Source organism: Sinocyclocheilus grahami, unplaced genomic scaffold (assembly GCF_001515645.1).
Source record: "Sinocyclocheilus grahami isolate Dianchi unplaced genomic scaffold, SAMN03320097.WGS_v1.1 scaffold105.1, whole genome shotgun sequence".
Classification (NCBI taxonomy): domain Eukaryota; kingdom Metazoa; phylum Chordata; class Actinopteri; order Cypriniformes; family Cyprinidae; genus Sinocyclocheilus; species Sinocyclocheilus grahami.
Genome location: NW_015505284.1, coordinates 184,664 through 194,721, shown reverse-complemented (window position 1 = coordinate 194,721; position 10,058 = coordinate 184,664). Strand labels below are relative to the sequence as shown.

At 36.7% G+C, this 10,058-nt stretch overlaps 1 long non-coding RNA gene across 1 annotated transcript; it reads right to left on the bottom strand.

Annotated features, from left to right (window-relative positions):
* Positions 1-8,770: 8,770 nt before the first annotated feature.
* On the bottom strand, positions 8,771-9,644 carry LOC107588529 (uncharacterized). The gene is made up of 3 exons (XR_001609595.1): positions 9,604-9,644; positions 9,437-9,476; positions 8,771-8,948 (listed from the first exon to the last, which is right to left on the bottom strand). It is a non-coding gene; the product is annotated as an uncharacterized lncRNA (long non-coding RNA).
* Between the last annotated feature and the right edge of the window lie 414 nt (positions 9,645-10,058).

Here is a 10,058-nt window from a genome sequence, read left to right as displayed (position 1 = left end):
TTGGACTACTTTTATGCTTTTATTAAGCTTGACAGCACTTTTATAACATGGAATAGAGCAGCTCAGAAAATGTAGCAAAAATCAAATTTTGTGTTCCACAGAATAAAGAATACAGGTTAAGAATGACATGAGAGTAAGTAACAGATGACAGATTAGTATTATAATCATCACGCAAGAAGTAACACTGTTCCTCTCTTCTGAAAGTCACTATACAGCATCTGATGTTCCATCAGACACTATCCATCAGTGTGTCAGAGCAGCGATCGTAGTGCTTCCTGTGGATTAGGCTGTATATACAGCGCCTGTGTAATCTGATGGCTGCCTGTGAGAGCGGCCCCAGCGGCGTTAAATTAAGAGTGCAGCAGTGGAGCTTTTGTCTGAATGAACAGAGCATCCTGTGTTTCTCCAGTGGAGCTTTGAAGGAAAACAATAGTGTGATTCTGAGTTGAACTACAGAAAGCACGACATGATGAGTCACATACATACTCTCACGTCACACACATTTACAAACATGCACATGCACTCACACATGAAATCTTTGAAACACATTAGAAACACAAATAAGTATCAAATTTAAGGTGGTACCTTTTCAAAAGGTACATATTTCTACCTTATTTAACCATATCGGTTCCTTAAAGGTACATATTAGTACCTTTGGAAAAGGTTCCACCACAGTGACAGCTTTTGTACCTTTTTTATGAGAGTGTATTATCCATTGCTATGGTTATCAAGTAATTTCAGATTCAATCCCACATTTATTATCACTCCCAACACTTTGTAGAGTGTGCTTAACAGCATGAAAAAAGAAATAAAAAATATTCAAAACTGTGAGTGGGTCATATACAGAAAGTGAGCAAAGAACGCTACCTTTATGATCACAAAAGCTCTCAATCACTTCAGTTTAGCATGAGCTTACAGACTGAGTTTGCTTTATTATCAGAAAGCTGTCTACATTGCACAACTAATGTCTTATGAAGGCTACGTCGTTTTTATTCTTGGTTATTATGAAAGGATTCTCAAAAACTCTCAAGCAAGCAAAAACTCAGTGCTTTTGTGAAAGCGAGGAAGGGGTCATTAATCAATGTTCAAAATAAAAAAAATAATAATAATGATGTGCACAGATAAATACTTTGTAATATATACTGCAGTATTCCATTAAATTAAATTAATTGTGACTTTTGATTTCATGGTGACTTTAAAATAATTTGATGAGAACATTTTGAGATCATATTGAGATCTGAGACATCTTCAAGTGTCTTAAGAGACATTGTCACAGTTCTTCTGGATTGTCATCCCAATTGGACTGGATAAGATCATACCACAGATGTTTTGTGCATTCAAAAATCTCACAAGGTTATTACAATTAATGGCAAAAGGAATGTTTGGAAATGTAAACGTATATTTCCTACTGACAAACTATGCCGCAAAAGATAGAAATAACTGGCTTAAAATACTAATGGCCAAAGACTTTTGCACAGTAGTGTAACTACTTATTAAAGAGAGAATTAAAGGTGTTTTTTTTTTCCAAATAAACATCAACATGCAACATCTATTTATTTGTTGCATTTTCATAATTTGAGAAGCGCAAAGCTAATCTTGCCAATTAATCTTACCTAATTAAACTACTAGAAAAAAATGTTATTGAAATGTCACTTCTCTGATTAATCTGATCTCGTCTGGTAGAAAAAAAGTAGAAGTTAATAATGAGCAACTCTTTTTTTAAATCTTTTTCTGTTTGCTCTGAGAAGACAGCATATGATTGAAGGCCAGAGCAGAACACGTCACCTTGCCTCCAAATGCTCATCACAGTAAAATGAAGTGCTGGTGGCTGTGCTGTTTATCTCTTTCATCCAGAGCACTGGCAGCTGCAAAAACACAAACATTTGGATCAACATTAGTGATACTGAAACACACCCTCTCACTTTGTAACAGCAGCGTGAAATGACATTCACAGTTTATTTAACTTCTGTAATGTCATGCTTTTCTGAGTAAAACAGAACATTATGTAGGATGGCACAAAAACAGGATTTGATTGGATTGATCATGAATGTTAGGCTGTGAAATGATTGGCTAATGGTATTTTGTTCTTCTCTTACATCCTCGTGCTACATTCAAGACCGCCTGAGAAGTTCCTACTTACAAATCATAACTATGTCGTAATGTGCGTGTTGTTTTAGTAGGACAAAACAGACCTAGTGGGTAATTTAATGTGCTCTTTTTTCATCCAATGACAAACACTGGAAGCTTTTTTAAATGCTGGTGTGAGCAAATAAAGAGCAAATGATGTGTTTTAGTGTGTGTTTAACTGATGCTTTATGTTTAGCTACACAAGCCTGTCGCCTCATAAAGCTTACTTTACTGCAAGCTTTGCTGCTATTGTTCATCGACGCTACACAAAATAAAACAAATCAAACAGTCAACATTCACAATTAAAACTTATTATGACCACTTCCAATTTGCTTAATGAATTAAACTCGGAAAGACTGCACTCAAAGAAAAGCCCACTGGAAATTATGTAATTGTGGTGGCGTTTGTGTTTGCACATCTCGTCAATGTGATTATTCCAGCATGACTCGAAGACAGCACTGGTGACATCAACACAAAAGAGAAGTCATTTCAGAAGCAGAGAAAGTACATTGTGGTGGAAGATTATGAAAAACTTTAGAAAAACACGCATTGATGAACCGTGCACAATAAGTCCAGTGACATTTATTCAGAGTAAAACGGTCAGTTTTGAGTCCATGTTGACTATAATATGTGCGTTAGTGTGGATATACAGATCTATTAAACAGCTGATAAAATCTATGGCAGGCGTCAATAAGCACAGCGAAAACACACTCTGTGTTTGCACACACATTCACATGCCATCAATGAGATAACAGCATCCAGCAGACGATGAGAGTAAATGTTTACAGCCACTGTATTCAGCCTGAAGTCATTAGCGTGGAATGCACCAATACGACCCTAATTAGCACACAGGTGTCAGGGGAACAGAGCAGCAACACAGAGTCAGAAATCATCCCCGTCCACACACACACACACACACATACACACAGTTCCTCCTCAATATTTAGCTGGAGGACAGAAGGGTACATTGCAAGGGTACAGAGTGACACTGCAAATCTCTAAGTCTGGGACATTCATATTGCAAATATATAATAGCAATGTGTCTATAGTCACTAATGTTACTTTAGTCAAAAATAACACAAAACAGGCTAAATTGTTGTCATCCATGTTTCTTGTTTTCAAACAGCAAATATTGCACACTATTGTGAGCTTGGGAATCACAACATGTCCCAACCAGAAAAATGGGGTGTGACACGACACAATCAACAGCCAATCGGAACAGTTTCTCTGCAGTTCACACCACAGCTGAGGAGCATAATACTAAAAACACATACTTTGTATTTTCATGACTTCTGTGATGTTTTACCAGATGGTAAGCTCTTTATTTTTTATTTTTTTGTCTTGTGGAAATTCAGGAATTTCTCATATAATATTTGATTCTACATGATCTCTCTTAGATAGCAATCAGATTAAACTAAAGGCAAATTGAGAGTTTTGCTTAAGTACTATTTTCAGGTGATTTTCAAGAGGGGAAAAAAGCCTTGTCATTTCATATTTCTCCTCTAGAGTTTCAAAAATATATATATTAAAAATAAGAAGTCAACATTTCTCATTTTCTCAAATTCTTTTTATACCTCTATACTACTACAGTAGGACCACAGTTGATTCAGTTATGAAGAAACACCCAAGTTTAAAGTTGAGAAACGTGACTGAATTATATTTCCTGAGCTAAGAAAGAAAAGTCTTTGAACAAAATATTTTCCAATGGGAAAAACACAGTATTTTTGGGGGGAAAAACTCAGTATTTTACAAATGAAAGAGGTACATGAGCCCAAATTGATTAATATAACACATTTTTTCAAATGCTGTTAATTTCAAGTAAATTTGCCGACTTGATGTTTTTAGTAAGTGTTGTTTATAATGAATGCTACTATTATTTATCATTTTGTTTTATATTTATATTTTAATTCCTGTTCTGTTCTGTTCTGAATAGCAATTAAATATATATATACAGTGGGCACGGAAAGTATTCAGACCCCCTTACATTTTTCACTCTTTGTTATATTGCAGCCATTTGCTGAATCATTTAAGTTAATTTTTTTCCTATATATTATTTGTTGTTAAATTAATTGTTTTTAAATTATTTGTGAATGAAAAAAAATGTGACTTGTACACATGATTCTTTTTTCTCAACAATTGCAATTTTGTGCTGAAACGACTTATTGTCAGGTGAAAAAAATATGGTAATGTAGTTTTATTTAAAAGATTCAATCCTACAACCTTAAACCTTTGGCAAATCCAGTGACTAGTTCTTGGAAGCGTTCATTGTAGCAGTCTGGGAACTTGAAAACATGACTTATGGTGCAAACCTGCACCCCATCTCCCGGCAATTGATTGGAGTTGGCAAATTTAGCCATTTGTGTATGCAGTACACATTGGACATTATGTGAACGGTCCGAGATTATTGTTCAACAGCTGCAGTGCCTTAAGACCCATTACTGAGCGGTTAATACAGATCACACACACAGAGCCCCTCGTGATGAGATGCTGAAATTAAGCTGATTAGTGTTTGCACCGGCCCCCATTGGCCCTCAGGAACCTCGGCCACATCTCTCTCCCGCTTCTGCCTGCAGTTCGATAAGAAAATGAGCTTATCAGAAATAATGGATTGTCTCAAACAAAGTCAACACGGAGAGCGATAGGACGGGATGTTCAGAAAGAGAGAAAGAGGGCATAGGGTACCATACAGCTTGCGAATATTGGTTTTCCTCGCCTTGGCAAGGAGAAACTGATGAGATGCAAGAGGACAGACACACACGCACGTAATCAATGCAGCCAGTGCGCTACGACCTGTGTGAGAGGAATATTAGCCAAGCAGGTTCAGCCTGCAGGCGCCTGTATGCACCCATTAGAGTCCAACCAGAAGGAAATATGGGTGTGACACGTCAGGTCACACACCAAACAGAGTGTTAAAAAAAATCAAACATCCCCTCGCACGCTGCTGCTGCAACGAACCTCGGCAGATGGCTGCAAACATTAAGTGGTATAGAACGAGCCTGCTCCGCGCTATGGCAGTCATCCACGTCTGGACCGAAACACAGCATGATGGCGTTCTCAGGGCAGGGCTGTGTAATGAATAATTAAAAAGCAGAGTTTGGCACCTTGTGGGAGAGAGAGTGAGTGAGTGAGTGAGTGAGGGAAGGTTGGGACGTCCTTTATATTACCATGTGTACCAGAGCCAGTGGACACCAGTATGTCAACCCTCATATTATACAGTATCCCAGCCAGAGACAGATGGGCAAGAGAGAGAGGTAAATAAGCTACTGTAGTGACAAATGGTTTGTACACACTTTCTACCAAGAAAAGTATAATTTGACAAACCCTTAACTGTACTGAGGAATTGCAACCCTTTGATATAATAATTAAGGATAATAACAATTTTGTAGTCAAAGACCAACTTCAAGCTTGTCCATTTTAAGTTAATTTAATTAATTTAATTTAGTGCAGCTTTAATTTTAAACACTCCCTCACATAGAGCTCATTTGTAATTTGTTATCAAAAAAGATTAATTATAGTCTATGTATATTTTAAATTATAAATAATTAGCCTATATAAAGGTTAAATAAAATTTGAATTAAAAAATTAAACATGGTAAATGTTATATGACATCATGAAGGAAATAATAATCACAGGTGAGATCTTGTTCAAATCAACATGCAATTAATTATGAAAAATATATAGGGATTTGTGATGTCAGCCTGAAAATGAATGTTGTGTCAAGTTAAAAGTGTTGATTTTAGTATCCCAGTTATTTATCATAGAAAGCTGAGTAAACTTAGAGTATGTTAAGACTGCTTAAGTCCAGCTTTCAGATTTTTCTAATGAAAAGTAGCTAATAAAATTTCCAAACTCTAAATTTCCAAAAGAGAGAACAATGTATCAAACAGTGATCTGATTTACCAAGACACCAACCCTTTCAGTCGTGGTATTGAAGGGCAGCGCTCTCTCCCACCTTCAATACCACGACTGAGGTGCCCTTGAGCAAGGCACCGAACCCCCAACTGCTCCCCGGGCGCCGCAGCAAAAATGGCTGCCCACTGCTCCGGGTGTGTCTTCACGGTGTGTGTGTGTTCACTGCTGTGTGTGTGCACTTTGAATGGGTTAAAATTTGTGATGTCAGCCTGAAAATGAATGTTGTGTCAAGTTAAAAGTGTTGATTTTAGTATCCCAGTTATTTATCATAGAAAGCTGAGTAAACTTAGAGTATGTTAAGACTGCTTAAGTCCAGCTTTCAGATTTTTCTAAGGAAAAGTAGCTAATAAAATTTCCAAACTCTAAATTTCCAAAAGAGAGAACAATGTATCAAACAGTGATCTGATTTACCAAGACACCAACCCTTTCAGTCGTGGTATTGAAGGGCAGCGCTCTCTTCCACCTTCAATACCACGACTGAGGTGCCCTTGAGCAAGGCACCGAACCCCCAACTGCTCCCCGGGCGCCGCAGCAAAAATGGCTGCCCACTGCTCCGGGTGTGTCTTCACGGTGTGTGTGTGTTCACTGCTGTGTGTGTGCACTTTGAATGGGTTAAAATGCAGAGTACTAATTCCAAGTATAGGTCACCATACTTGGCCACATGTCACGTAAATGTTTGCAATAATCAAAAGTCTCAAAATAAGCTTCTTCTTCTTCTTCACTAATTCCAAGTATAGGTCACCATACTTGGCCACATGTCACGTAAATGTTTGCAATAATCAAAAGTCTCAAAATAAGCTTCTTCTTCTTCTTCTTCTTCTTCTTCTTCTCCTTCTTTTATTTATTTAATTTTTTCTCTCGTCAAATTCTTCCAATACCAAATTTTTGCTCTATACTCTTACTATATGTGGGATTTTTAAAGCATCCAAAATAATTTTTTGGAGGAACATCTAAGACATGATATTTAGGATGGTTCACCCAAAAAGTTCACTTATAACTCATGTCATTCCAAACCTGTATGACTTTCTTTCTTGTTTCTTTATTTTTCAATTTTGAAGAATGTTTGAAGAAGAAAGCCATACAGGTTTGGAACAACATGAGGGTGATTAAATTATATTTTGGAAATCAGTCTTCATTTTTGGGTGAACAATCATTTTAAGTAGCATATACCTTTTAAAGCATGAGAACTTAATTAATTATCTTTAGTTATGAAAGAAAAAATGTAATTTTCCTCTGGGAATGACAATTTACTGTAGTATGAATTACAAATTATATTTATAAGCCTTTACTGTGATAAGTAGTTGTAGCCCTGAGGAATTATACTCTTTTCATTTAACAAAATCTTAGTTTTTCCTTTAACTTACTGCTCTCAAAAAGGACCAAGCATGTGTTTGATGATATGGTGTCTATATCACAATTGTGGCATTTAAAAAGGAAAAACAAACAAGCCAAAAAGGTCAAAGATAATGCGTATGGATTTATTTGGCTTGAGATATTCCCCAGCTGTGGTAAATCTCCATTTTGGCACATAACTGAGAGTCAAGTCTTTCTGTTTAAGTCAAATTGACGTATCAAAGCTGACGCTCCTAACCAGAGAATTATATTCAGGTCAATGACAAGCAAACGCTGGGTCGGTTTCCCGCCCACTCTCTTGTTGTTTCCGAACCCAGGCCTCCTCATTGTGTTTGAGCGGCATTTGATGCATATTAACATACAAAACTCATGTATGGGAAGGGGTTATTGGGGCGGTCAGAGAAACTTTCGGAAGTTGTAAAGCTCCTTCAGAACCTTCACAAAACAACGTTTTTCCCCTCTAACTTCGGCACCCAGGGCTCGTCTTTCTGCCTGTGACCCCAAAGCTGATCCCAGAGCAGAGCTGAAAGAGCGCATTGAGTGGGTGAGGGGCCCTGAGCGGCCATCTCAGGATCAGTCTGACAAGGTCAGGAGCAAAAATACCCTCTCTCCTCACCACGTTAGACGTAGCGCTAAACAAGTTACACAAAAGCTGGGACAGACAATACTGAACCACTCCTACGGACTTCCTAAATTACGTCTATAGGATAGAAAGGGACGTTGCCTTTTATAATAAGTTTGTGCATTATGTTGTTTTGAGTAAGCCAAAATACTGATATTGTATTTAAACTTAAAATGATAATTATTCTTGTGAAATAAAAATTTCTGACTCTAACTCCTAGAATGTAAAGCTATACAACAACCAAACTCATGCCAGACCTTCAGACTGTTCAAACTCAGGCTGCTATATTTTTGTAATGTCTATTTTGGGGTTTGTTTCATGTTCTTGTTTTCATGTCTTTTATTTTGTAATTTGATTGATGCTGTTAGTGTCAAGTTTCCCTTGCCCTCATGTATTTCTGCCCTGTGTATGTGTCAAGTTCTGATTGGTTGTTATACACTGTAAAACCCGATGAGTTCAGAATACTCAACATTTTTGTAGACACCGATTACCTCAAAAAATTTAATTAAGCAACTCAAATTATTTAAGTTAACGTTAATTATAAATAACAATTAAGTCAAACTAAAAAGCTTAAATTTGTTTTTGCTTAATGTTTAAGTGCAGTGTACTTAAAATTGTTGTTTATCATACGTAATGTTTTTCATTTGCCAATTATTTTAATGCAGTAGTGCTTTATTAAATACAAATACTAACTCAAGAAATACACTTATGCATAAAAAAAAAACACACGCACAACTGTGGCTATACAAATGAGGATTTTTTATTCAGCCTTTTTTAAACCGCATGAACTGTGTATTTCTGAATGTCAAACACTGGAAGATCATCTCATCACAACTGCAGTGCTTGCAGGACTTGTAGTGGTTTCATTGTCCATGATAACAAAATCAGCAGGAGAGGTGTTTGTGTCAGTGATGTCTGGCTCGCCCAATTCCTCCTGGAATAAGCACAGAGGGTAAAACTTTAACTTCGGAGACTAAAAGTAGACATTTATATTTACTGCCAATAGAGTGGGGGAACTATAACGTCAGAACCCGGAAGAGTAATTCGCCGTGGGTTCCTTCTAGATTTTCCTATGGGGTTTTTCAATTAAAATAAAGCCTGTGGTAAACATAACTTGACGATACTTTTACGTTTTGTTGTACAACGTAAATTACACACATCCATACCCAAAATATAAATTTTGAAGCAGTTATGTTAATTTTTGAAAATGTATGTTTTTAATAAGTAGCTAGATAAGAAGGTTTAGGCTGAGTGTGTGCAGTTTATAATGTAGAACAAAACGTAGAAGTATCATCAAGTTATGTTTACCACAGAAACCCCATTGGAAAATCTTAAAGGAACCCACAGCAAATTACACTTTCTGGTTCTGACGTCATAGTTCCCTCATTCTATTTCAGACCTATTAATGCACTTAATACTTACATTTCATGTCCTGAAGAATAGTTCTCCTCACACACGTACACTGGGAGAGCATGTTGACATCATGTAAACAAAAAATATATATATATGTTAAACAAGCAGGCCAACTTTATTTTATATACAATGAAGACAGTGATGGAGGTAGTTAGTGTTTGTGAATTTGCACTCACCTGAAGATCAAACGTTTCGAATGTCATGCAACATCTGTGAAATATTGCTGGTGTGTGCCACTTTCTCTGATATGCTGAAACTCAGCACAAGCCTAGAAAACCACAAACACGCACAAGTAAGTGTATAACCAACAATGGATGTAGAAAAGAGAAAGCCAAGTCTGTGTCCTGTTATGTGAGGACACATCACAACTTGCTCTTCAACTGAATAGAAGTTACCTTAAGTGTTGAGGCTCACTCTTTTGTATTCAGCATCCAGCTCAGCCTGCAATTAAAGAAAGTTTGTAAAGGTTTACTACAAGTTTGTAGATTGCTTTTGTAAACTTAATATATTGCAAAATGCATGTCTGTGTATTAGCTTTAACCTAATTTTGGATTAATATTCTTAGCAGCTAGTTGTTTAAAAACAGACCAAATAAAAATCACATTTACCAGGGCATTTCCCCAAAAAAAGC